The sequence below is a fragment of the Carcharodon carcharias genome, chromosome 1 (genome assembly GCF_017639515.1).
Source record: "Carcharodon carcharias isolate sCarCar2 chromosome 1, sCarCar2.pri, whole genome shotgun sequence".
Lineage (NCBI taxonomy): Eukaryota > Metazoa > Chordata > Chondrichthyes > Lamniformes > Lamnidae > Carcharodon > Carcharodon carcharias.
In genome coordinates, this window is record NC_054467.1 from 63,821,290 (window position 1) to 63,847,673 (window position 26,384).

General features: G+C 43.3%; 1 pseudogene; it reads right to left on the bottom strand.

Moving 5' to 3' along the window:
- Nucleotides 1-11,711: 11,711 nt before the first annotated feature.
- Nucleotides 11,712-12,156, bottom strand: LOC121281965 (annotated as a pseudogene).
- Between the last annotated feature and the right edge of the window lie 14,228 nt (nt 12,157-26,384).

Below are 26,384 nucleotides of genomic sequence, written 5' to 3' on the forward strand. Positions count from 1 at the left end.
TCACTTACACTGATAGGCTTCTGCTAATTTTTACTGAAGTTATCCTGGCCAATTGACAGAACCCCAAAGGAAATTCACAGTGGTGCTTTCAAAGGGATATTCAGGCAGTCTATGATGTGAGGATACCCAACAAGAAAAGAAAATGTCCCAAAAAGACAGTCAATCTCATCTTTTGGGACAAGAAACAAATTATTCCAAATTTTCTTTTCAAATTTAAGGTAACAATCAATAAGGAATTGCTTACGCACATTGGGTATTTTTAAAATTATATAAGCTAAGCTTGAATTAGAATAAATTGTGCTTCAAAGAAAAAAAAGTTAAACTCTGTATGTCAATGTGTTTCCTCGGCAAAGATGAAATTTGCTGGAGGATGTTTTAAAATCATTAGTAAATTCTGTCAGTAGTTTAACCTTCAATTTTAGATCTTGCATATGCCTTGGAGATCTGCAAGGAAAAGATTTTTTACGCTACTGTACTTTGCTGTGTAGATCATGTAAAATTAACAAACCTGGTTATATTTGGTACAGTATTGCTTGGCTCGCGATCAACCCCATTCCTTTATATTTCCTTCCTGCCTGGGAATTGCCTGAAGGCCTCTTATTTGAAGCACATGCTGGCTGTATACCAGGTTATATACCCCAAAATGGGCCATAACCAATTTTGGTCCCGAAGTGCTAGTAGTTATGGCAATGTAGAAATGGCAGAACTCAATGAAAGGTTGAAATAATGCATGCTGCTGTCTGTGAGTTTTGCTAGCTGAACATATCTGACAATAGATATCTTTTGTCTCTTTACACAACCATCTCGTAAGTTTCAGGGGAGAAATTTGTTCCGTAGCAGCACCATGCAAACTTACATTGATTCACAGGGGCAGCTAGTGCTGTGGGCACTAGCACTACCTACATAACAAAAACAGAATTACCTGGAAAAACTCAGCAGGTCTGGCAGCATTGGCAGAGAAGAGTTGACGTTTAGAGTCCTCATGACCCTTCGACATTATTTTTAAATATTTTAAAATCTTTTATGCTCTCCCCACCCCCACTACAGCTATACCTTGAGTGCCCTACCATCCATTCTTAATTAGCATATTCGTTTAGATAATATCACCAACTTTAACACCTATGTGTTCTTTTGTTCTATTGTTGTTTACATCTTTTGATGATCTGCTTCTATCACTGCTTGTTTGTCCCGACAACCACACCAACCCCCTCCACTTCTCTCTCTCTCCGCACCCACCCCCCCTTACACACCTTAAACCAGCTTATATTTCAACTCTTTCTTGGACTCGAACTCAAGTTCTGTCGAAGTGTCATGAGGACTCGAAACGTCAACTCTTTTCTTCTCCGCCGATGCTGCCAGACCTGCTGAGTTTTTCCAGGTAATTCTGTTTTTGTTTTGGATTTCCAGCATCCGCAGTTTTTTTTGTTTTTAGCACTACCTACATGCTGTTCAATTAAAACAACGAAGAACGCAAGAGTTAGCGGTCCACGGCGCCACCTGCCTCAGAGATATCAACTGGTAGAAGCGGTGCTACACAAACAAATTTCTGCCCCTTAGTGTCTCACTGTTTCTTGTTAACTATAATAGGCATTCAAATTCTGCGCTGTCCAGAATATTACCACTATACGTGATTTTCCCCAAATCCAATGGTCTACTGCTTTGGCTGTATAGAAGTGTTCTATTTGATTGATTGCTACTTTATAATTGGATATGTTGAGTCAAGGTTCAAAATACACAGGGCCGGCGGGCAAATCCGCCCCCGAAACGCCATTAATAGCTCTGAAAAAGTGAAGACGGGTGACAAATTCAAGAAAGGTCGCTCACCTACAATATTATCGTACGTTATGGTTCCCCTGGTTCGGGGCTAAACAACTGAAAGCGCGGGTGCAGAGAGCGGAAAACCAAATGTAGTTTGATTGGAGCAGTGAGCGAGGGTCGGTGACAGAACCTGTGAACAGCTCCTTCCCCATCCACAGACTCCGTCTCTCCCATGCTGCTGCTTCAGCTCCTCCAATGACAGGTTCCCCTCCCTCTCGCTCTGGCTGCTTCTCTTGAGACGGAAGCTATGATTGGAGGAGCAGCAAAGGCGAGGGGTGAGTTACCTGTTATTTGAAGAGGCAGAGCAATTATCCTAGGTGACGACCTGTTGGAACAGAGCTTTCGGTATTCTTTGGGACCGATACGAAAAACAGAACAAAACGATGGCGGCTGCCAGAAACGAGGCCTGGAGCAGGCCCAGGAAGAACCAAAACTGTACCCAATAACAAGGGCAGCAGCCAGTGGGAAGAAGGTCCATCACATTTTAAGTTTGTGGGGTGGGGATGGTGGGTGGGGACTGGGCAAGCAATGGGAAATGAGAAGAGAAATGACCAACTATGCAGACTTATTTGGTCTTTTCCTAATTTACCTAAACCACTTATGCTTGTCTGATTTCTGTTTAGTTGCATCAAGTAGTGGAATTTGAGATGAATCTTATATTAATTTATTATTGGAAATTGTATATAGGTGATCAACAGAGACTGTTCAGATGTTTTCTTTGTTCTGGTTTTGAACCACTTGCACAAGCCATATGTTGGTAAATAAAGGCATTACTTTGCAAAATAAGGTTTTAAATCTAGCATTGACACATGATGAGCATACTATTTTGATCTGATTAATCCTTGGCTAGGGTTTGGATTCTTATATATTGGAGCCCTTATATATTATAGAGCCTTTCTGTTTGTTATTTTTGCTTTTTTGTCTATCTAAAGAAGGAAATTCTGAAAAAAATCAGCACAATTATGAGGTAATGTTACTACATGACAGCATCACCTAATAAAGAAGTTAATGATAATGGAAAAGGAGCCCCTGAAAATCAAAACATAGCCCTCAAGAAAATCTCAAAAAGAGCCCCCCAAAAAAATTATTTTGACCGCCCTTTTGAGTGCCAAGTCTACCAAAATTCCCTGACCTGTTTCAGCTCCTACTTTATATATTGATATAGTTCATGCCTTATTTATGCTGCTCATTATTCTTCTTACCAATAGATCAGCTATGGAGTTGCTCAGAGTGAGGGTTAAATTCAACTTTGTTGTGGGCAGAAAATGGGCGGTTTTAGGTTGGCACTCACTATACACTACATTTGAACTCCCACCAAAGTTGAAATTAACCTTGGTGATTCAGAGTACATGCTGTTTTCTAGCTTGCAGGACGTAACATCTTGGTTGCTGGTTTACAGTGATCAAATAAGTTGAATTCCAATTTTAAGAAATTATATTCCAGCATTTTTGCTGTTGCTTTGGAAATTGAATTTCACAGCTTTCCATTATTCTATAAAATATATAAATGACTGCACATTTAATTACTTTTAAAAAATCACTTGCCATTTTTAAAGTTGCGAATGCACAAGAAAATGTGCAAGATGGAGGAGCTGGACCTATGGTTTTGGGTGGAGGTTTTCTGCGAGGTTTTCCAGATTCTCCCACTGTAACATCAGTGGCAGATTGGTGAAAAACTTAGAGTAATAACATTAACAACCCTTTTTATAACTTACAGCCTTATTTTGGGGATTCCATTGACTTGATACAGTTGTGATAGGACATTGTGAGAACACCTGCTGAAATTTCAAGGGTTGATATTTAGCAGCACTGGGGAGGAGGAGAGGATTTAACAGCATTTGTGGATAATGTAGGGCTCTGGTATGGGTTTGGCAGTACTGGAGATTGGTCCAATATAAAGGGCCACCATTGTCATTCCCATGATGAAAAGTTGTTGACATGATTGATTTATATAACCTAATTGCATGTTTGTAAATAAACAAAGGTTGTTCAAACTTTGCTTCCTGAAATTAGTGGGGTAACTTTGACTTTGGCCAATACTATAAAATGGGCAATAGCAGATCAGCTGCAATTGTACATCTATCCCTATTTTCATTTGACTTAAAAAGCATCAAAAATTGAGAGAGATGCGTAATAACAGCACAACATATCAAAACTACCCCCAATGCCTTTTAAAGGCACATCTTGTAATTTGAAGAATATGTGGTGATTTTGAGGTATACCTGAGGTATTTCCTATTGCAGTCTTCAATACTATTGCTTGTGGTAGCATTATGTTGGTTCTGTTAGCAGTAACCCTAGATAGTTGTTTCAAGACAGCAAGAGACTGGGGACTGAAATAATTGTAAGAGATGCAGTATTTAAAAAAATGAGAATTTTGTGAAATAACAGCAGCCAGGGAGAACAATAAATGGGAACATTGGATGCGAAAGGAAACAGAAATGAGTTGAAACAGCAGAGTGAGGTTAAATGCAAATGAGGAGATCAAAACACAGTAGAAAGAACAGAGAAATGATAATATTAAAGGCAATATAGAACTAAGAATAAAGATGGAAATCCAATTGCTGAATAGGGAGAAACAAACAAGAATCCGTCAAGTAAAAAAGTTAATGACTTAACAAGTGTCAGGAATGAAAAGGACATGAAGCACAAGAGAATGATTGCAGAAGGGACTGGAAGAACATAAGGACATAGGCAGTGCATCATACAGGTAAATGCCTGTTATCCTGGCAATAATCATGATTCTTTCATTCTGTGGCAGTTCTCTGTGCCACCTGCATTTGACTCACCACGGCAAGTCCAGAGCTGGCTATTGGTCAATAAGAGTTATCCACTCATGACATGGCTCATGATGCCAGTCTGGAACCCACTCACATGCAGAGCAGGCAGACAGTGAGGACCATGCCGTTATAAAGAATGTTATAGAGCACACCATCAGTGTCCTTAAGTAATGCTTCCGCTGCATGGACTGCTTTGGAAGAGCCCTGCAGTACGCAGCTGAGTGGGTATCAGGGTTTCTGGTAGTATGTTGCAAACTGCACAACCTAACTATTTTGTGGGAATAGCCCAGGCTAACAGCTTTCAAGCAAGAAGCTGAGAAGCAGGAGCATGAAAAAGAAGAGGAGGAGGAGGAAGTGCAGCAGTAAGTTTTTTATTTGTTCATGAAATGTGGGTGTCGCTGGCTAGGCCAGCATTTATTGCCCATCCCTAATTGCCCTTGTTCAGAGGGCATTTAAGAGTCAACCACATTGCTGTGGGTCTGGAGTCACATGGAGGCCATATCAGGTAAGGATGGGAGATTTCCTTCCCTAAAGGGCTTTAGTGAGCCAGATGGGTTTTTACGACAGTCAGCAGTGGTTTTATGGTCATCACTAGACTTTTAATTCCACATTTATATTGAATTCAAATTTCACCATGTGCCGCGATGGGATTCAAACGTGGATCTCCAGACCATTATCCTGGATCTCTGGATTACCAGTCTAGTGACAATGGGAAGTGGAGAAACAAGAGGAAGGGAGGTTACATGTAGATAACCCCATTCTTCCCAGGCTCTATGCAATGAAATATTTAATAAACAATGCCAGTAATCTCAGCCATACCTATCTTTTCATCACTGGTCCCATAATATTACCTTTCTTTAATGCAACAATATTATTCTTTCTATCAACACAAAAATAAAAGCCACCAGAAAATGCAGATTCCAATCTAATTTTATAAATCCAATTATTTCATAATACAAAAAAAAATAAACTAATCACTATTGTGCATTCCTTTAGTACCCTTCTTCCATGTGCCTTTGCTTCCTTATTGCTCTTGCAAAGTGCAACAACAGTGACTACAGCATGAATGTGGAAGGCTGCTGATTTTCAGTAGAGGAGATTATAGATGACCTTGGAGGATGTTCACGAGCAGCCCTGGGCATGGAGGACCCGACTTCAGACTGCACTATCTCTGCATGAGCTGTAGCAGCCTGACTTGCCTGACTGACCGGTGTTATGGAAGCTATACTTACCCTAATGTTGAGTTCGGAGGTCAGGAACTCCAAGTTTCAATGGCCTGCGCATGCACGGGAAGTCCGAAGACTAAGAGCAGGCTGTATGTGTGCAGTTCTATATCTCTATATTCTTTGGGCTGAAGACTGGCCCAATGAGCTTGTGCAGAAGAAAGACTCGAAAACCTGGGTAGGTGACTGGGTGCGGGGCGTTACAGCTAGCAAGTGTCCAAGACAGGGAAGAATGGAGGGGAATAGGGAGAGGTCCCAAACAGAGGAGAGGGGGCTGGGAGAGGAACCAGGATGTGTTCTAGGCAGAGGACCAGGGAAGGGGACAAGGACAGGTCCCGAAAAGAAATCCCAGGTAACAGACAAAGATGGGACAGAAGCAGGTCCCAGTTAAGTTCAGTTAAAAGAGAGGAGCAGAGAAACAAGGTCCAAGTTAGAGAAAGGGCTGTGGGGAGCAGACTTAAGTGAAACAGGCCATTGGGTCAAAAGTATCCCTTTGGAGCAGAAGTGTTCTGCTCGGCTTGGCCGAAGATCTGAAGTTTTGCCTGTAATTTGGTGCTTGGGTGCATACTTGGGAATCCAGGAGTATGGAATCTTGGAAGGTGAGATTGAAACGCTGGGCCGTTGTTGATGCCATCCAAGTCTGGTAATTGAATAGGGTTGAGGAATAGCCGTGAAGACCCAAGAGACAACTGAAGGTCGGAGCAACCTTTGGAGAGAATTCCAAGGTGAGTTCTCCGAAGGGGAAGATTGGAAACCCTCGTGAGAGAGAGTTTCAGTGAGATTGGTTGACACACACTATTACTAACGTCTGGGTGGGTTGTTGAGAAATCCATGGACTCTGTCTTAGTTGCATTTGTCATTTATTGTGTAAGTCGGTGTGTTTGACCACCATTGGCTTGTTAATTCACATGCACCTCATACTTACTCTGAATATTACAGTATAAGATAGATATTGTAAATTGGCTTATCTTTCTAACCTTGTATAGTAAAGTTTATTTTTGTTTGTACAAAACCCGTGGAATCTTGTGGCTTTCTTCACTGAGCAAATGTCTTGAATCTCAAACTTTTTCTACTTTAAACAAAATGTTATTGGTCCCTAAACAGATCTCATCAACAACTTGGGGGGTCTGGCCAAGGATCATAACACAGTAACAGCAAGGACCCAGATGGAGTGGTAGACGTGGGAGCAGGAACGCTGTCACCTTGGGAGGGGAAAGCAGATTCATGCTTCATACAGCAACTGCCACTCTCCCAGGACGTTGCCTCAGCAATCATAGCAATTTGTTGGAGGGCAGTTTACTGGACTGCTCTCTTCTAGAAGTCTGTTTAAACAGAGGTATGTAGAGCCATGATGGTAGTACTTTTATGCTTCCACTGCAGCACTTATTGGCAGCTGTTTGTGCTGTAATGTAAACAATGACATTGGCCATCAGATACTGCACCATATTTGATACCTCAGTGTGTTGATAGAGGTGACCACCTGTTCATGTTGGAAAGAATAGTCTCCAAGCCCTGTGCCAAGTTGGTGTTGGACTCTTCCATTCTCCTTGACATTGAACGTAGACTTTCTGGTGGTTTTCCAGTGTAACGAGCATCTGATTAAGCTTCTGTAACCTGCTTTATCCTCATCTGAGTACTTTACAGAAGAAGTAATATGCAGCCTTGCCCTCCAGTGAGCATGCTTGTGCGCCATCCTTTCTACCCGTTCTAGCTCCTTTGCACATTTGTGTCACTACATGCCTCTAAAATAAGTGAATGCTATTATCTATGCTGGTGTATGTGATTGTAAGATTGAATGTCACTGTCATCTTCATCCTCTTCCTCCACTGATTGAGAAGGCTTCAGTTCTTGGGTACCTAAAATTGGGTTGTGATCAGGGAAGAGGGGAAAATAAGTGTGTGATCACACCATCTATAATTTCCTAGCTAGAAGAGATTGAGGGAGAAGTGACAGAAGGAGAGTTAGGAAAGCAAATACCCTGATCATCGATCATTTCAGCTTCACCATTGACCATGGCCTACACTGTCATTTCCATAATATAAAAGCAAAATACTGCTGATGCAGGAAATCTGAAATAAAAACAGAAAATGCTGGAAAGACCTAACAGGTCCGGCAGCATCTGTGGAGAGAGAAAGAGTTAAGGCTTTGAGTCTGAAGAAAAGTCATACAGACTCGAGAAGTTAATTCTGTTTCTCTCTCCACAGATGCAGCCAGACCTGCTGAGTTTTTCCAGTATTTTCTGTTTTTACTAAAACATGCAAACATGTTTGCTCGCCTTCACTTCTTTCCTGCTACTTGCTGTTGTGCGCCACTTTCTCTTGCAAGAAAACAGGAAGTGTCTGGGTGACTGTCATACAATGTATTTGGGTTGCAACGGACCAGAAGGGGGATTAATTTAAACAGCCCTGATTTCTTCTCACTACCTGTCTGTAAACAGAAAGGTGTTTTTGATTCCCCCTTTATAAGTAGTGGTGTATTTTCCCCCAATGCTAGTTATCCAATCCTCTATTAATAACCCCACAGCGAATGCGCAATAAGGTAAAGTAAGAGGGTTGGTTTATTTTACATATACACACACATACACACAAAACTTGGGAAAGGGGTTTTGCAATATCTGCCCCTTTTAGCACTTCTACAATAAAAGAGGTATAAGGGAAAAAAAGGGGTACAGGGCAAGACCATATGATAATAATAAGAGCTATGGTTTCATCTGAGTCCCAAATCTAGTCCAGTGGTGTATTCTTTCAGACGTTAGCAGGCTGAAACTGTTGCAGGGTACTCCGACTTTCCAGAAATGAGGACTTCCACAATGGAGGAAGGCACATAGAGCTGAATTAGTCTTGAAGGCACAGATACAGATGTTCCAAGGTTCCAGTAGTTCACAGTGTAGATGAGGGCCAGACCAATTGACCTGCACATAGCTTTTTCTGCTGCTAACTGTTGGATGGTAAAATTGTAGACAGAGGCAGGCTGCTTCTCTGGAGTCCTGCTTTTCTTTTGAGGCCAAACAGGGACTGAAGATAAAATTCAAGAGCTGTATAATTAAAGGAATTCAAACAGCTCAAGTCTTGGTCATGTGACAAGGGATATTGTGTCGCGCTATTCAGCTAACGAGCTGCCTGGTTGAAACCCATTGTGTTTTGGAGCAGTTACCGGTGGGGCAATTAGCACTATATTGGAAATTATAAGTCACAAATAGCTCTACCTTTGCCCATAGCTGGCTGGTGCAGACTAATTGTCTACAAATCCTTTGTGTTGGCTTGGCTGGAAAGTTTATACAATACTAGTCACACTCCAGGATGATGAGGTAGCCTTTGTCAATTGGAAATGTTAAATATGTGATGATGAAGTGGAGAATATACATTTTAGGATTGAGTACTGGTTGATAGATAAAAGCAAAATACTGTGGATGCTGGAAATCTAGAACAAAAACAAAAATACCTGGAAAAACTCAGCAGGTTGACAGCATCTGCGGAGGGGAATCAGTTTTGATGAAGGGTCATACGGACTCGAAACGTCAACTGATTGATAGAGATAGTTGTAGGTGGGACTCATGGTGTAGTGAATTGAGCAGTGGATGAGGCTAGCAGTACAGATGGTAGGATATGGTCTGTCTGCAAGAATGACCCAAACCTCCCTGTCGCTTGCCATTTTAACACTCCACCCTGCTCTCTTGCCCACATGTCTGTCCTTGGCTTGCTGCATTGTTCCAGTGAAGCCCAACGCAAACTGGAGGAACAACACCTCATCTTCCGACTAGGCACTTTACAGCCTTCCGGACTGAATATTGAATTCAACAACTTTAGGTCATGAGCTCCCTCCCCCATCCCCACCCCCTTTCTGTTTCCCCCTTTTTTTTCCAATAAATTATATAGATTTTTCTTTTCCCACCTATTTCCATTATTTTTAAATATCTTAAAATCTTTTATGCTCTCCCCACCCCCACTAGAGCTATACCTTGAGTGCCCTACCATCCATTCTTAATTAGCACATTCGTTTAGATAATATCACCAACTTTAACACCTATGTGTTCTTTTGTTCTATTGTTGTTGACATCTTTTGATGATCTGCTTCTATCACGGCTTGTTTGTCCCTACAACCACACCCCCCCTCCACTTCTCTCTCTCTCTCCGCCCCCCCACCCCCCCCACACACACACCTTAAACCAGCTTATATTTCAACTCTTTCTTGGACTCGAACTCAAGTTCTGTTGAAGTGTCATGAGGACTCGAAACGTCAACTCTTTTCTTCTCCGCCGCTGCTGCCAGACCTGCTGAGTTTTTCCAGGTAATTCTGTTTTTGTTTTTGTCATTTGAAGATTAAGTCACTGACTTTGACAACTTGTGTGACAATATTACGCTTTTACCTGCACTGTACCCATGTTCTTGGAGCAACACTATTGGCGTTGACCTCTGCTGCTATTTGTTCCCATTTCCTCCTAAGCTAATGGCTGAAGGGCTCCTAAACCCCTGCAGATACAGGACATCTTTCCTTTCCACCTCCTTTCACCAAGACCTCCAATGCATTGTCGGAAAACCTTGGTGCATGCGCTCTCATATGTTCCACCGTTGCCCAAAGCATCAGAGCACAGACTGACTCTTCAAATAACTCCCTGAATTTCTTAAAACCAAAATACACCTCCCTTTTAAGAGGTGCAGGCTGCCTTTAAGTAGTGCCAACTGCACACTATATTAGTATGCTCTAATGGGGGCAACCAAAGAACTGTGCAAGTACATGTCAGCTGTCTGCGACAATCACTTAAAACATCTATCAACATGCTGGGGGTTACCATTGACCAGAAACTCAACTGGACTAGCCATATGAATGTGGCTACATGGGCAGATCAGGGGCTAGGAATCCTGTAGTGAGTAACTCACCTCCTGACTCCCCAAAGCCTGTCCACAATTTACAGGGCACAAGTCAGGAGTGTGATGGAATACTCTCCCCTTACCTGGATGAATGCAGCTCCCACAACACTCAAGAAGTTTGACACTGTCCAGGACAAAGCAGTCTACTTGATTGGCACCACATCCACAAACATTTGCTCCCTCCACCACCAACACACAGTGGCAGCAGTGTGTACCATCTACAAGGTGCACTGCAGGAACTCACCAAGCCTCAGACAGCACCTTCCAAACCCACGACCACTACCATCTAGAAGGACAAGCGCCGCAGACACATAGGAACACCACCATGTTATGTTTTGAGTGTCTATGTTGGTTCCCTGACCCATATCCACAGGGAGAATCCACCTATGCCCTTCAGGATCCTGGAGTGCTTCACCTCACTGGAGATACCAGATTTTACACTTATCTAATTGTTTCAACCTGTCAAATTTCAAATCTCTAATATTGGAAGGCTATGCTTCATTAAACAAAAGATTGTTTCATTTAGTATAACTATCATAAGTGGGATAATTGCTGGCTACCAGACCAATGGACTTCACTTGAGTAGAGCTTTTAGCTCAATGATGATGCATAGAGTTTATTAGAACAATACTTAGGCTATTGCTTGTAAAATTTCATGTAAAAGGACCACGTACCATTAACTGTGAGTGAGTGATTATTGCACTTCATGTGTATTAGCTTTGAAATGTTCTTTATTCTATCACTTGCTGCTTATGCTGTTCGGCATGCAAATAATCCTGTGTTGTAGCTTCACCAGGTTGACACCTCATTGTTAGATATGCCTGGTGCTGACCCTGGCATGCCCTGCTGCACTCTTCATTGAACCAGGGTTGATTTCCTGGCTTGGTGGTATTGATAGAGTGGGGAATATGCCAGGCCATGAGGTTACAGATTGTGGTTGAGTACAGTTCTGCTGCTGCTGATGGAACGGGAGTTCTTTTTTTATTTGAATTAATTTTATTTACACAACATTTCCATTGTAAACTGTTTACTTAAGAGGGATGAACCTGGAGGAGTGAGTGGCACCAATACCAGGTCTGCTGTGCTTGACAGGCTTGTAGGTGATGGAGAACTCTCCAAGATAATGGCCAATCATTTCAGGCTTGATTTCAACCTGGTTAAAGATTTTTCCGTTATATAAACCAACCACGCTCGACCATCTCTGGGACGATAACCATTTCCCAAAGATAAGTCTTGACAACCTCTGGTTTCTCCATTGGTGGAGCTTCCTTTTTGGCCTTGCGCAGCCTTTTCAGGAAGGACTGCTGTTTGCGGTGCAGGCCTCTGTTCACACGCCTATGCTGACAGACACAATACAACTGCATCAGCTCTTCATAAGACACATTGAGGAGCTGATCCAGGTCAACATTTCTGTAGGTAAGTCTCCTGAAAGTTCTCTTCTTCTTCTTCTGTTCTACTTAGTCAGCCATTTTTACCCGGTCTCACTGGAAAAGTTCTTATTCAACAGGAGCACAGATTGGAGAATTGGTTATGGAGAGCACTCGATTCATGACATTTTCAATTTTAGTGATTTAAAATTAATGGAGCAAAATTGGGTAATGCTATTACCTATAAATTATCCAACTCCATTATGATTATTTATTTGCTGAAAGTTCAGTGGAACATTTTATGATAGTGCCTTTATGTAAAAATAAAGCTAGTCTGTGATTAACATATCTTAAATGCCAATTAACTGCAGTTTTAACCCTGGATTATGCCTTTAACAGGCAGCACCTGGGTTTCCTGGGCTGGCTGAAACTCACCAGGTTAAACAAGGTGGGAAAATATCAGGGATTGACAAGAAATTGACAGACTGGAAAGCCTTTTAATTTAGAGATATAACAGCTGCTTCTTTGCTGAGTGAAAGGCTTTTGCTCACAGGACTTGTCCTGAGAATGTGCTTTCACTGTGTTAGAGGCGATTTCTAAGACTTTGGAAGTCATTTCTGTTACCTTGAACTTTTTTGACTTTGATTTGCACTTTCCAGCTGTCAGCCTTCTCAGTAGCATGAGGTTTAGATAGCTCGACCCTAGAGCCCCGATGGGGAACAAAAGGGGCAATAACCAGCAAAATACTCCCCAACCCTGTGTAAGTTTCTGGACATGACTGAGCACAGTGCTTCAGGAGGCTGAGATGTCCACAGCAGATCATTGCTGACATATGCAGCCTCCTGGAATAAGACCTCCTGCCATATGGACCAGGTGGGCAAGCATTGCCAATGGCAGTCAAGATCACCACTGTCAATTGTAAATAAATTGTACTTAATTGTAAGCGGGTGGTGTGTTTTATCTGTGAATTTGCATGTGCCCTTATAAATAGACACTGGCTTAAAATGGGTTTGTTTGAATAGGAAGTTCTTATTTGTAATCTGTAACTGGGAAGATTGGCTTCAGTTATACCCTTTACCAACTGGCTTTCTGAAATATCACATGGTAACAGGAGATGGTTACCTAAAGGGTTGAAGCTCTGAAAAACATTTCAGACAGAATACAACAATCCCAGTAGCCGTTGTGGAAAATGGCAGACATTAGTCAAAATGTCAGGGTATGATTACCCTCTAATGTTCTTGGCATCTAAACCATATGATCAGTGGATGAATGAAATGGATATTGGAAAAGTGTTACATCCCTTCTGAAGAGGAAACAAAGTATGGCCTTGGCGTTGTCACTTCCTACAAGAAGTAAAGTCAGAAGTATGGATGCCTGTAAGTTGGAGAGTGGTAAAGGTTTGGGCCTTCTATTAGAGTTCTTGCATGAAATTTATAAGCAGGATGATCTGTTCAATGCCTAACAGGCACATTGATAGATTTTGGCAAATGGATGGTCATTCGATGGAGGAATATATCATAGATTTCAATAGATTGAATAATAGATTGGGGAAAAAAATCAGTTTGGGATCCTTGGATCAGTACTAGCATTTAAATTTCTGGGTTGTGCTAAGGTATTTCATGTGAACAGGCTACTGATTCTAACCGTTCAGTTCTCAAACTGTTAGACCCTGTCTGATTAGATGTCTGCTGTCTTGAAAAGGTTTCTGGGGAACAGTCATTTCCTACAGCCTTTATGGAATAAATGGAACATTCTGCAATGACAAAAGGCTTGATGATTGCCAGATTTCAAAATGGTCCAGATACTGAATGCAGATGTCAATATAATGGAAGGATTAAAGATAGACAGAATGAGAATAAAATCAGCTTTAGCAGATCTGGCTATTAAGAACATAAGAAATAGGAGCAGGAGTAGGCCAATCAGCCCTTGGAGCCTATTCTGCCATTTGAAGCAACATCGGTATTTATCAGATAAAAGCAAAAAACTGCGGATGCTGAAAATCCAAAACAAAAACAAAAATACCTGGAAAAACTCAGCGGGTCTGACAGCATCTGCGGAGAGGAACACAGTTAACGTTTCGAGTCCGTATGTCTCCTCAACAGAACTAAGGAAAAATAGAAAGGAGGTGAAATATAAGCTGGTTTAAGGGGAGGTTGGACAGGTAGAGCTGGATAGAGGGCCAGTGATAGGTGGAGATAACCAAAAGATGTCATAGACAAAAGTACAAAGAGCTGTTGAAGTTGGTGATATTATCTAAGGAATGTGATAATAAAGGTACAGATAGCCCTAGTGGGGGTGGGGTGGGGGGAAGGGTTCGAAATAGGCTAAAAGGCAGAGATAAAACAATGGATGGAAATACATTTAAAAATAATAGAAATAGGTGGGAAAAGAAAAATCTATATAAACTATTGGAAAAAAGGGGGATCGGAAACGAGGTGGGGATGGAGTAGAGAGTTCATGATCTAAAGTTGTTGAACTCAATATTCAGTCTGGAAGGCTATAAAGTGCCTAGTCGGAAGATGAGGTGCAGTTTCTCCAGTTTGCATTGAGCTTCATTGGAACAATGCAGCAGGCCAATGACGGACATGTGGGCATGAGAGCAGGGTGGAGTGTTGAAATGGCAAGCGACAGGGAGGTCTGGGTCATGCTTGCAGACAGAATGAAGGTGTTCTGCAAAGCAGTCACCCAGTCTGCGTTTGGTCTCTTCAATGTAGAGGAAACTGCATTGGAAGCAGCGAATGCAGTAGACTAAATTGAGGGAAGTGCAAGTGAAATACTGCTTCACTTGAAAGGAGTGTTTTGGCCCTTGAATGGTGAGGAGAGGGGAAGTAAAGGGGCAGTGTTGCATCTTCTGCGATTGCATGGGAAGGTGCCGTGGGAGGGGGTTGAGGTGTAAGGGGTGATGGAGGAGTGGACCAGGGTGTTTCGGAGGGAACGATCCCTGCGGAATGCCGCCGGGGGGGGGGGTGAAGGGAAGATGTGTCTGGTGGTGGCATCATGCTGGAGTTGGTGGAAATGGGGGAGGATGATCTTTTGAATGTGGAGGCTGGTGGGGTGATAAGTGAGGACAAGGGGGACCCTATCATGTTTCAGAGAGGGAGAGGAAGGTGTGTGTGTGGATGCGCGGGAGATGGGCCGGACACGGTTGAGGGCCCTGTCAACCACTGTGAGTGGAAAGCCTCGGTCAAGGAAGAAGGAGGACATGTCAGAGGAACTGTTTTTGAAAGTGGCATCATCAGAACAGATGCGACGGAAGCGAAGAAACTGAGCAAATGGGATGGAGTCCTTACAGGAAGCGGGGTGTGAGGAGCTGTAGTTGAGGCAGCTGTGGGAGTCGGTAGGCTTGTAATGAATATTGGTGGACAGTCTATCACCAGAAATTGAGGCAGAGAGGTCAAGGAAGGGAAGGGAAGTGTCAGAGATGGACCATGTGAAAATGATGGAGGGATGGAAATTGGAAACAAAATTAATAAATATTTCCAGGTCCAGACGAGAGCATGAAGCAGCACTGAAGTAATCATCGATGTACCGGAGGGGGCCGGCGTAGGACTGGAACAAGGAATGTTCCACATACCCCATAAAGAGACAGGCATAACTGGGGCCCATGTGGGTACCCATAGCCACACCTTTTATTTGGAGGAAGTGAGAAGAGTTTAAGGAGGAATTGTTCAGTGTGAGAACAAGTTCAGCCAGACGGAGCAGAGTAGTAGTGGATGGGGATTGTTCAGGCCTCTGTTCGAGGAAGAAACGGACAGCGATCAGACCATCCTGGTGGGGGATAGAGGTGTAGAGGGATTGGACATCCATGGTGAAGAAGAGGCGGTTGGGGCCAGGGAACTGGAAATTGTTGATATGATGTAGGGTGTCAGAGGAATCACGGATGTAGGTGGGAAGGGACTGGAGAAGGGGAGAGAGAATGAAGTCAAGATAGCAAGAAATGAGTTCCGTGGAGCAGGAACAGGTTGACATGATCGGTCTGCCGGGACAGTCCTGTTTGTGGATTTTGGGTAGGAGGTAGAAGCAGGCCGTCCAAGGTTGGGAGACTATGAGGTTAGAAGCTGTGGAAGGAAGATCTCCAGAGGCGATGAGATCAGTAACAGTCCTGGAAATAATGGCTTGATGTTCAGTGGTGGGGTCATGATCCAGGGGGAGGTAGGAGGAAGTGTCTGGTATTTATCAGTGCTGCCAGCTCCTAAGTAATGCTAAAGATTTGAGCCTTGTTCACTGGTCTGTTATTAGCCTGGCTGCATATTTCTCCCACATTCAGGAGCACAATGCACCCTCAGATTGGTCAGTTGGTGTATCTACCTGTCACTGCAAACCCGGAGGCCTGTCATCTGGGTGTCGGTTTGCATTCACCTTGCGAGAACGAAGAAGATCATTGAACTTCTTATGGCACTGCACCCAGATTCTCCTCATAAACATCATGGTCATGAGTATCGCAGCTGTAAGTCCTTTCAGCTATGGACTGTGTGATTAATGAAATATTGTGTAAAATCAACCAGACTGTAAGTTGATAACCACCCTAGTATGGGTGGTTCATGCAACAAATTCACTCTAGGTGGTTGGCGGATATAGTCTCCATCAATTAGTCTATGGACGAAATCCCAAATTGCCTTCTGTGCTGTTTGATAGTCCTACAATTAGTACAATTTTCTTCTGCATGTTTGAATGCTTTACAAGCAGAGGAACATGCTTTCATCAGACTGAGGTCTTGGAGATAAGTCAGAGAGCACTGATGCATCATATAAGACCCTCTGAGACAGCCTTCAATGCAAGAGATTTATTATACTTAAAAAAATGAGAGGGCCATATGAAATGGAAAGGCCCTGGTAAGGTGATAATTTGTGATGGTAAGACAGCACTTTCTCAAACATGGCAGCCAAATGGTTAAGGTACCTTGCTCACAATTAATTCAAAATCTCAGACTCCAAGCAGCTGAAGAAGTAAACAAGGCACCTTGTACCTCAAATGCTCATATGTTTTGTGATGAAAGTTCTAAAGAACGGAATTCGGTTGATCAAGGACTGGATACTGGTAATGTGAGTGATCATGTGGCACAGATGACAGAGCTAACACACCCAAAGGCCAACTGACTGGCGTGGGCACTCGGATGACATATATTCCAGAGGTAGGATGCAACAATTATGGGTGCAACTGAAAGTAATTGACAAATTTTAATTATTGGTTGAAATTGCAGAATGATCTCTTAGGAAGGGAGGTTCATGGACTGGCAAAAATGGGTTTCTTCATGTCACCTCTAGTGAGCAGAAAGGGTTAAGAGGAGATTAGATGGAGGTGTTCAAAATCATGAATGCTTTTAGTAGACTAAATAGGAGAGACAGAAGGGTCAGTTAAGGTGATTGGCATGAAGAAAAAAATTTCTTTATGCAGCAAGTTGTTATGATCTGGAATGGGTGGTCAGAACAGATTTGACAATAACTTTAGAAGAGAATTGGATAACTACTTGAATTGAAAGATTTATAGGGCTATAGGGGAAGGGAAGTAATTGGATAGTCCCACCAAGGAATTAGCACAGGCACTATTGACTAAATGACCGCCTTCTGTGCTGTATCATATTGGGCAAAGTTTTGCCCTTGGCAGGAGCTGTCAGGAAGCTGACTGCCGCCCGCAATCGGGGCTGGACCACAATTTAATGCTGCTGGGCCAATTAAGGTCCGCCAAGTGTGAATTGTGTGCTGCAGCGCTCAGTGCTGCCTGTGTGGGTGGTGGGGAGGGAGGAGGGCGAGCGCAAACTTCACGCATGTGTGCAGGTGCATGCTGGAAAAGATGAACAGTTTTCAAAATAAAAAATAAAGAATTCTAAGGTGTTAAAAAAATGGCCCCTCATGTGACTATGATGGAAATTAGAATGAATTTTTTTTTTAATGACGGATCGAAACCTCATCCCGCCCATGGATGAGGTTTCGCAAAAAATGCAAAGGCCGCCTGGCCTTTTTGCCTGCCCGCCAACTGTAAGATTGGACAGGCAGCGAAAAATTTAAATCAATTGGATTGTTAATGGTCTTAATAGGCCTTTTAGTTGTCGGTGAGCGTGATGCCGACTCCCATGTGTGCCTGCTGATGGAAATATCGTGCAAGTGCATGATAACGTCGGGATGCTCGCCCGACTTCATCGCGCATCATTTTACGCTCGAGTGGCTCAGTCGTGCGCCTGCTCACTCAGTGAAAAATGCAGGCCGTTATGATACTATGAATGTGACAAGAAAATAATAGGTTGAAATCTGTTGTGACACCGTATTCAGATGCTATAATTATAAAATGAGACACGGGTATGCCCCTATGTACTGAGCTACCATTCATAGCCATTCCATCCTGAGAAATGTTTTGCCTTAATATATTCTTATCAGATGGAGGGAGAATTGAATGGAGACTCACACAGGTCATTCTCACACTTCTGGCTAGTTTTATAGCCTAGATTTTCCACAATGTTCTATCCAAATTTGAGGCAATTATTGGTTCAGTGGGGCTGGGAAATCAGATGTTACAGCACATCTCTACCCAATTGACCACCCACTCAATTTTCTGTTTGTAATTTGCAGTGAAATTAGAAGTACCTGTCCAAAAATGAATGGACATATTTAAATGTGTAGATGTCACATGCCCTATTTCCCTTCATTAATGGCTCATTTATGCTAGCCAATATAATACTGCGGCACTAATTGGATTGGAATTAGGGACACATTATAAACGCCTATTGTTTTTTCTCCCTGTTGCTTTTTTTCCAGTTGTGTATTATTTGCTGAGGAGGAGGCCCTTTTCAATTGAGATATAATAGATTAAAAATTTGATTAGACCCATTAACAGGCATGGTAATAATGATGTACAATCCCCCCAACACACAGGGTTGAGGTGTTGCAGGCAGGACACTAACTTGGTGCTGCCTGTTCATCTCAGTGATGGTGGTGTGCCCAGTGCCAGATGCAGGTGTATCATTGCTAGCATGACTTATGGTTAGCCTACACTTCAAGGCTGCTTGCACCTCTTAGAACAAAGATGCATTAAGGCTGGTTGAGATGTTAGTGAACAGCTTAAACAGAAGGATTAACACAACCAACGGAGCAACAGCTTCCAAACCCGCAACTTCTCTCACCTAGAAGGACAATGGCAGCAGATGCATGGGAACGCTACCACCTGCAAGTTCCCCTCCAAGCCACACACCGTCCTAATTTGGAACTATGTCGCTGTTCCTTTGCTGTCATTGGGTTAAAATCCTGGAACCTCCTCTTTAGCAGCACTGTGCATGTACTTACACCACTGCAGGTTCAAGAAGGGAGCTCACCACCACCTTCTAAAGGGCAATTAGGGATGGGCAGTAAATGCTGGCCTAGCCAACAATGTCCACATCCCCTGAACAAATAAAAAATTACTCAGGGCACCCAGGTTCTCTTTTGTGATGGTGGAGACCTTAGTCCAGCGTTTCCACAGGGGACCAGGCAGGCCTTAAGGCATGACTGTGAAGGAAATGGAAGCAGAAGGCCATGGATGTAAATTCCAGCAATCTGACACTGTGGACCTGGCTGCAGTGCCGCAAAAAGTCAATGTGTTAATGACCTCATACAAGTGGTCAGGGTCAGCAGATAAATCTTCCAGTGACATCTTCTACCCATTGTAGCACATTTCAGGCTGTTCAATGCATCACAGTTTCAGCAATCCCTGGTAATTAGAACTCATGCCTAACCTTCAGATGCTCTGTATCACCCTTGCACAATTACTAAGGTTGGAACCCTCATACTCACATCTTACAGCTTCCACACTGCCAGCTATTCAGTTGTGGCAGACACATCACCCAACCCCATTGCAACACGCTCATTGACACTCTTCCCTCTTGCAGGACAAGGTCACACAACAAGATGGAATAGCAGAGAGCTGGCAAGGCACAGGTATGCATTTATCTCAAGCCCTTTGAAGAAAGCAGTGCTCCCAAGTTATAGGGAAAGCAGTGACTGAGGCTGTTGCAACTGTGTCATGAAGATAAAAATATTAATGTGTATAATGTTACTGGAAATTATTTTTAAATTGGACTTGTAGAGCCTGTGCCTGTGTATGGCTTAATTGGATTAAGCCAGCTAGTCTGGGTACTTTGATGTATAGTAGTTTTGAGATGTTAATTAGATAAACGTAAATTAGTTAAAAGGTAAAGTTCATTTTTAAATAAACCATTCAAAAGAATGGGTGAAATCTTGCACCTAGCTGCGATGCCAAGCAATGTGTTTATATTACTAATAAAATTGATGGAATAAAAGGATTATTGTTAGAAGAGATAAAATTAAAAGACCTAGTAACACAATGGAAAATTTACATTCAAAGGGGAAGCTAGGTATAAACAGAAAATGAGTTTTGCGTGTCGAGGTGAGAAGCATGTAAGATCTAAACAGCCTGTAAGCCAATAATTATCTGCAAAAGAACCAAATTGAAAGGAACCTCATTTTTGAATTTGTAAGGTCAAATGTGCTTTGCATGGTATCTGTTTAAAGTCTATGGGTTATTGTTGTCTTGGTGAAGATTTACCTGGGAATGATTTAATTTGGAGATTTGTTTAAAATTTATTATGGTAGTAATTTGAGGAAGTGGATGTGTTTAATTAGCTGTTAAATTAATAAATGTTTATTTTAGTTTTATATAAAAAACCTCTTGAGGCTTGGTGGTTTTTTCCTGAATTCAGAGCTGCTTCCCAACCATACCAATTGAAAGTATAGGTTATGACAGTTGTTTAAGTTTCCCTCTGGGATTTAAACAACTCAGCCTTTACCGACTGCTGTGTTATAACAATCTGGCGTGGTCGAGAACATTCAGGATGACAGTATGTTCCTGCTTTATGCATCTTCTCTATCCTCCCCAGCATTTGTGGACCCATCCATGATGCAGCACCTGGTGCCTGATGTCTCAGCTTCCATTGTAGTTCAGGCAGGAATTACTCAGCTTCCACTGGGTAATTCCTGCCTGAACTACAATGTCTGAGTTCTGCACTGGAAGCTCAGATAGAGGTCACAAGATCCATGCTTTTTACCATGCAGGCTCAGGCTACTGCCATCATGGCTGCAGTTATCAGTGCTCAAAAGTGCAGCAGTCCAGCAATCTGTCCTCCAAAATGTTACTATGATTACTGAGCTGCCACCCTGGGGAGGTGCCTGTGGATTTGTGGTGCACAAACATATTGTTCTCTCTCATGATGACAGCATTTATGCTCACACCATTGTCACTCTGCTGCTGTCCTTGCTGTTGCCTGTCAACCAGCCAGTTGAGTCTGCTGTCACCCATGCTGCAGTAGTAGAGTCTGAAGCTGGGCCCTCAAGGCCAATGTTCCATCTAAGTTACGCCGTACGCAACAACCCAAAAGTTCCTGTGCAGGCTGCATACAATGCTGTTGTATGTTTAGTAAGTCTCACAAAGAGGTTCTGAGTCATGAATGGTTGAACATTGTGTTTATTAATAACACGTTACTATGTGCATGTATTTAGGGTATAGACCAAGCTGTTAGCTAATTCCTTGCTTGCTTTTACACAGGTCTCTGTCCAGTCCACAGCTGACTCTAGTCTCAGGTCATGTGTCTATATACATCACGCTGTGGGTGGTACTGTTTCCCAGTCCCACAGTAACCCTTGCTATGCCAGATACCCTTTATACTACTGCCAAGTCTTTACCCAACATAGCTACATGATAATTGTGCTACCCCTTCTCTCCCACACCACCCCCCACACTCAAGTCTCTAACTTTATAAATTCAGTAGTAAAGTCTGTAGGCTTGACCATTTTTCTGGATCTTGTTCTGGTTTCTTTTGGAGGAATGATAGTCTCTCTTGATTTGGGCAATCTTTGTTAATTGAGAGTTTGAGTTGTATTCTCTGTTTCTGGCACTTGGTTGTCTTCTTCTGATATGCTTTTTCCACTCCTTGAAGTTAAACTTCTCTTTGTCAACTCCCCGTCTGCTCTGCTTGGATCACTGGCTGATCCTGTAATTGCAGGAGAGAGTGCTCACTTTGTTCATTTAAGGAACAAACCGGTTTTTCGTTTTCCATGTTGTCTTCCATGATCTTTGTGGGAGTTGAAGGTTTCTATCCCTGTCGTTTGCATGTTCCTCATCAGTGGGCTCACCTTGCAGTTTGGCTTTTATTGTGACATTGGGTGGAATTGTCCTATATATTCACTAAGTACGTTAGCAGGCATGTAAAGAACATCTTACCCACCGGCTGCAATGGCGATTTTTCATGCTGTATCGTCCCAATCCAGCCTCATTAATCATGCATTCCCGGGAAACACACTGGGCCGCTGGCAGGTGGCCCCTCATTCACTGGCCATGTCGTCACCTTGCTGCTTCCTCACGCTGGGCACCAAATTTAAAGTGCATCTATGCACATACCTCTTAGCACTTCCAGTCCAGGAATGCTGCACAGAAGAAATGGCCCTGAAAGGCAAGAAGATTACAGCCACCTCCACCCCACCACCCCCCCCCCCCCCCACCCCACCCCCCAACCCCCCACCACCCCCCTACTCTGGATTCAATGACGCGACCCTGGAATGCCTTTTGGATGCCCACCCTGATGTCCTCTACACCTGCTCTGGCTGCAGGAGAAGCAGCTGCATCAGCAATCGGGCTTGGGAGATGGTGGTTGGTGTCAATGCCCTGCTGAAGAGAACAGAAAGGGGATGAATGATCTCCTCTGTTCTGCTAGGGTAAGCCACCCTTCTCATCACTCTCAACTCTCACACTCTCAAACTCATCACGCATCCACAGGGATCTCACTCACTGCCAGTTCAAGGGACATCACAGATCACTCTCTCTCTCTCACACACACCTTCGTTGTCCTCACCCAATCCATGGGATCACTCACTAGTCACACCTGTCAGGCATACTTATCATCTGGCCTCGTAAGCGTCCTGCATTTAGACTCATAGATGTCTACAGCACAGAAGGAGGCCATTTGGCCATTGTGTGAGCACCGGTCAACAAAGATCTGACTACATTAATCCCATTTTCCAGTGTTTGGCCCATAGCCCTGGAGGATATGGCAACTCAAGTGAATATCTAAATTCTTCATAAATGTTACGAGAGTTTCTGACTCAGCCAACCTTTCAGGCAGTGATTTCCAGACTCCCACCACCCTCTGGGTAAAAAAATTTCTCCTCAACTTCCCTTTTAGCCTTCTACCTCTTACCTTAAATCTATGCCCCCTGGTTATTGACCCCTCTAATAATGGAAAATGTGCCTTCCTATCCACCTCTATCAGGTCCCCTCTCAACCTTCGTTGCTCCCAAAGAAAACAACCCCAGCCCATCCAATCTTTCCTCAGAGCTCAGACCCTCCAGCCCAGCCAGTATCCTGGTAAATCTCCTTTGCACTCTCTCCAGCGCAATCACATCCTTCTTATAACGTGGTGACCAGAACTACACGCAGTACTCCAGTTGTGGTTTAACCAGTGTTTTATACAGTTCCAGCATAACCTCCCTGCACTTATATTCTATGCCTCGGCAAGTAAAAGGCAGGTATCCCATATGCCTTCTTATCCGTCTTATCTATCCACCCTGCTACCTTCAGGGATCTATAGATATGAACACCAAGGTCTCTCTGATCTTCAGTACTTTCCAAGGTCCTACCATTCATAGTGTAATCCCTTGCCTTGTTAGCCCTCCCAAGTGCATTACCTCACACTTTTCTGGGTCGAATTCCATTTGCCACTGCTCTACCCACCTGACCAATCCGTTGATATCCCCCTGCAGTTTACGGCTATCCTCCTCAATATTTAAAACCATACCAATTTTCATGTCATCTGCGAACATCTTGATCATATCCCCTATGTTTAAGTCCAAATCATTTATGTACAGCGCAAACAGCAAGGACCCCAGCACAGAGCCCTGTGGAACCCCAATTGCAACAGACTTCCAGTCACAGAAACATCCCTCCATCATCACTCTCTGCTTCCTGCCTCTCAGCCAATTTTGGATCCAATGTGCCAATTTGCCTTAGATCCCATGGGCTCTTACTTTCATGACTAGTCTGCAATGAGGGACCTTATCAAAAACCTTGTACACCATGTCAAATGCATTACCCTATCAACACTTCTGGTACCTCCTCAAAAAATTCAATCAAATTTGTCAAACACTGTCTTCCCTTAACAAATCCATGCTGACTATCCCTGATTAATCCGTGTCTCTCCAAGTGCAGATATATTCTGTCCCTCAGAATTCTTTCCAGTAACTTTCCCACTACCGAGGTTAGACTGATTGTCCTGTAATTTCCTGGTCTATCCCTTCCTTTTTTAATAATAGGACAACTATAGCAGTCCCCCAGTCCTCTTGCACCTCACCTGTGGCCAGAGAGGATTTGAAAATTACTGCCAGGGCTCCTGATATCTCTTCCCTTGCCTCTGTCAACATCCTGGGACACATCTCATCTGGGCCTGTGGATTTTCTCCACTTTTAAGGCCGTTAAACCCACTTCTACCTCCTCTTTCCCTCTGTTAATTTCCTCTAATATTTCAGAGTCCTCCACCCTGATGTTCACACCTGCGTCGTCCTTTTCCATTTTGAAGATCGACGCAAAGTGCTCATTGGGGACTGTACCAACATCTTCCGGATCCACACACACATTACCTCTATGGTCTGTAATTGGCCCTACTCTTTCCCTAGTTATTCTCTTGCTCTTTATATATTTTAAAAAACCATTGGGTTTTCCTTTATTCTACTCACCAATGCTTTCTCATGCACTCTCTTAGCTTTTCTAATTTCCTTTTCAAGTTCCCCTCTGCACTTTTTATACTCCTCTAAGAACTCTGCCGTATTCAGTCCTCAGTATCTGCCGCAAGCTTTTTTTTTCTTAATCCTAACCTTTATGACCCTTGACCTCCAGGGTTCTCCAATCTTGGTCCCCCCCTTTGTCTTTATGGGAACATATTTGCCCTGTACTCTCGCTATTTCCTCCTTGAATGCCTCTCACTGCTCTGACACAGTTTTATCTGCTAGTAGCTGCTTCCAGTCCACTTGAGCCAAATTGTACCTCATTTTAGTAAAATTAGCCTTTCCCCAGTTTTGGACTTTTATTCCCGGCCCAACCTTATGCTTTTCCATAACTATCCTAAATCTAACTGAGTTATGGTTACTATCTCCAAAATGCTCCTCTACTGAAACACCTTCCACCTGCCCGGGCTCATTTCCGAATATTAGGTCCGGAACTGCCCCCTCCCTTGTTAGGCTTTCTATGTATTGGCTAAAAAAGTTCTCCTGGATGCAACTTAAGAATTTTGCTCCTTCCCTACTTTGCACAGTTAATATTTGGATAGTTAAAATCCCCTACTATTACTGCCCTATTATTCTTACATATCCCTGAAATTTGATTACATATTTGATCCTCCATCTCTCCCTGGCTGTTTGGGGCCTTATAGTACATACCCAACAGTGTGTTTGCCCCTTTTGTGTTTTTTACTTCTACCCACATGGCCTCATTTGCTGATCATTCCAAGATATCATCCCCCCTCATTGTTATAATTGGTTCCTTGATCAATATTGCAATGCCCCCTCCTCTTCTATCCCTTCCCCCCCCCCCCCCCCCCCCCCCCCCCATCTCATCTGAATACCCTATAACCAGGAATGTTGAGCTGCCAACCCTGTCCTTTTAGCCAAGTCTCGGTCATAGCTATGATATCATACTGCCACGTGCCTATCTGTGCCCTCAGCTCGTCTGTCTTATTCCTCAGGCTCCTTGCATTGAAATAAATTCCATTTAACCTTGCTAAACTCGCTTCTTTCTCATCTAACCGATGTTTCACCTGCCTTCCAGACCCACTTACTACAGTTTTAACTTCTAATGCCAAACCAGCTTCTCTCCCCTCTGAACTACTTTTCAGGATCCCATCTCCCTGCCAATTTAGTTTAAATCTGCCCCAACAGCATTAGCAAATCTCTCTGCGAGGACGTTTGTCCCGTTCCTGTCCAGATGTAAACCATCCAACTTGTACAGGTCCCACTTCCCCCAGAAACGGTCCCAGGAATATAAACGGTCCCTGCACTATCTCTCTTGCCATCTGCTGTATCCTTCTGTTCCTGTACTCACTACTGCGTGGCACCAGGAGTAACCTGGAGATTGCGACCTTTGAAGTCCTGCTTTTCAATTTCCTACTCAACTCCCTAAAGTCTGTCTGCAGGACCTCATTTCTCTTTCTTCCTATGTCATTGATCCCAACATGGACCACGATCTCTGGCTGTTCACCCTCCCCCTTCAGAATGCCCTGCAGCCGTTCTGTGACATCCTTGACCCTGGTACCAGGGAGGCAACATACCATCCTGGAGTCACGTCTACGGCCGCAGTAGCGCCTG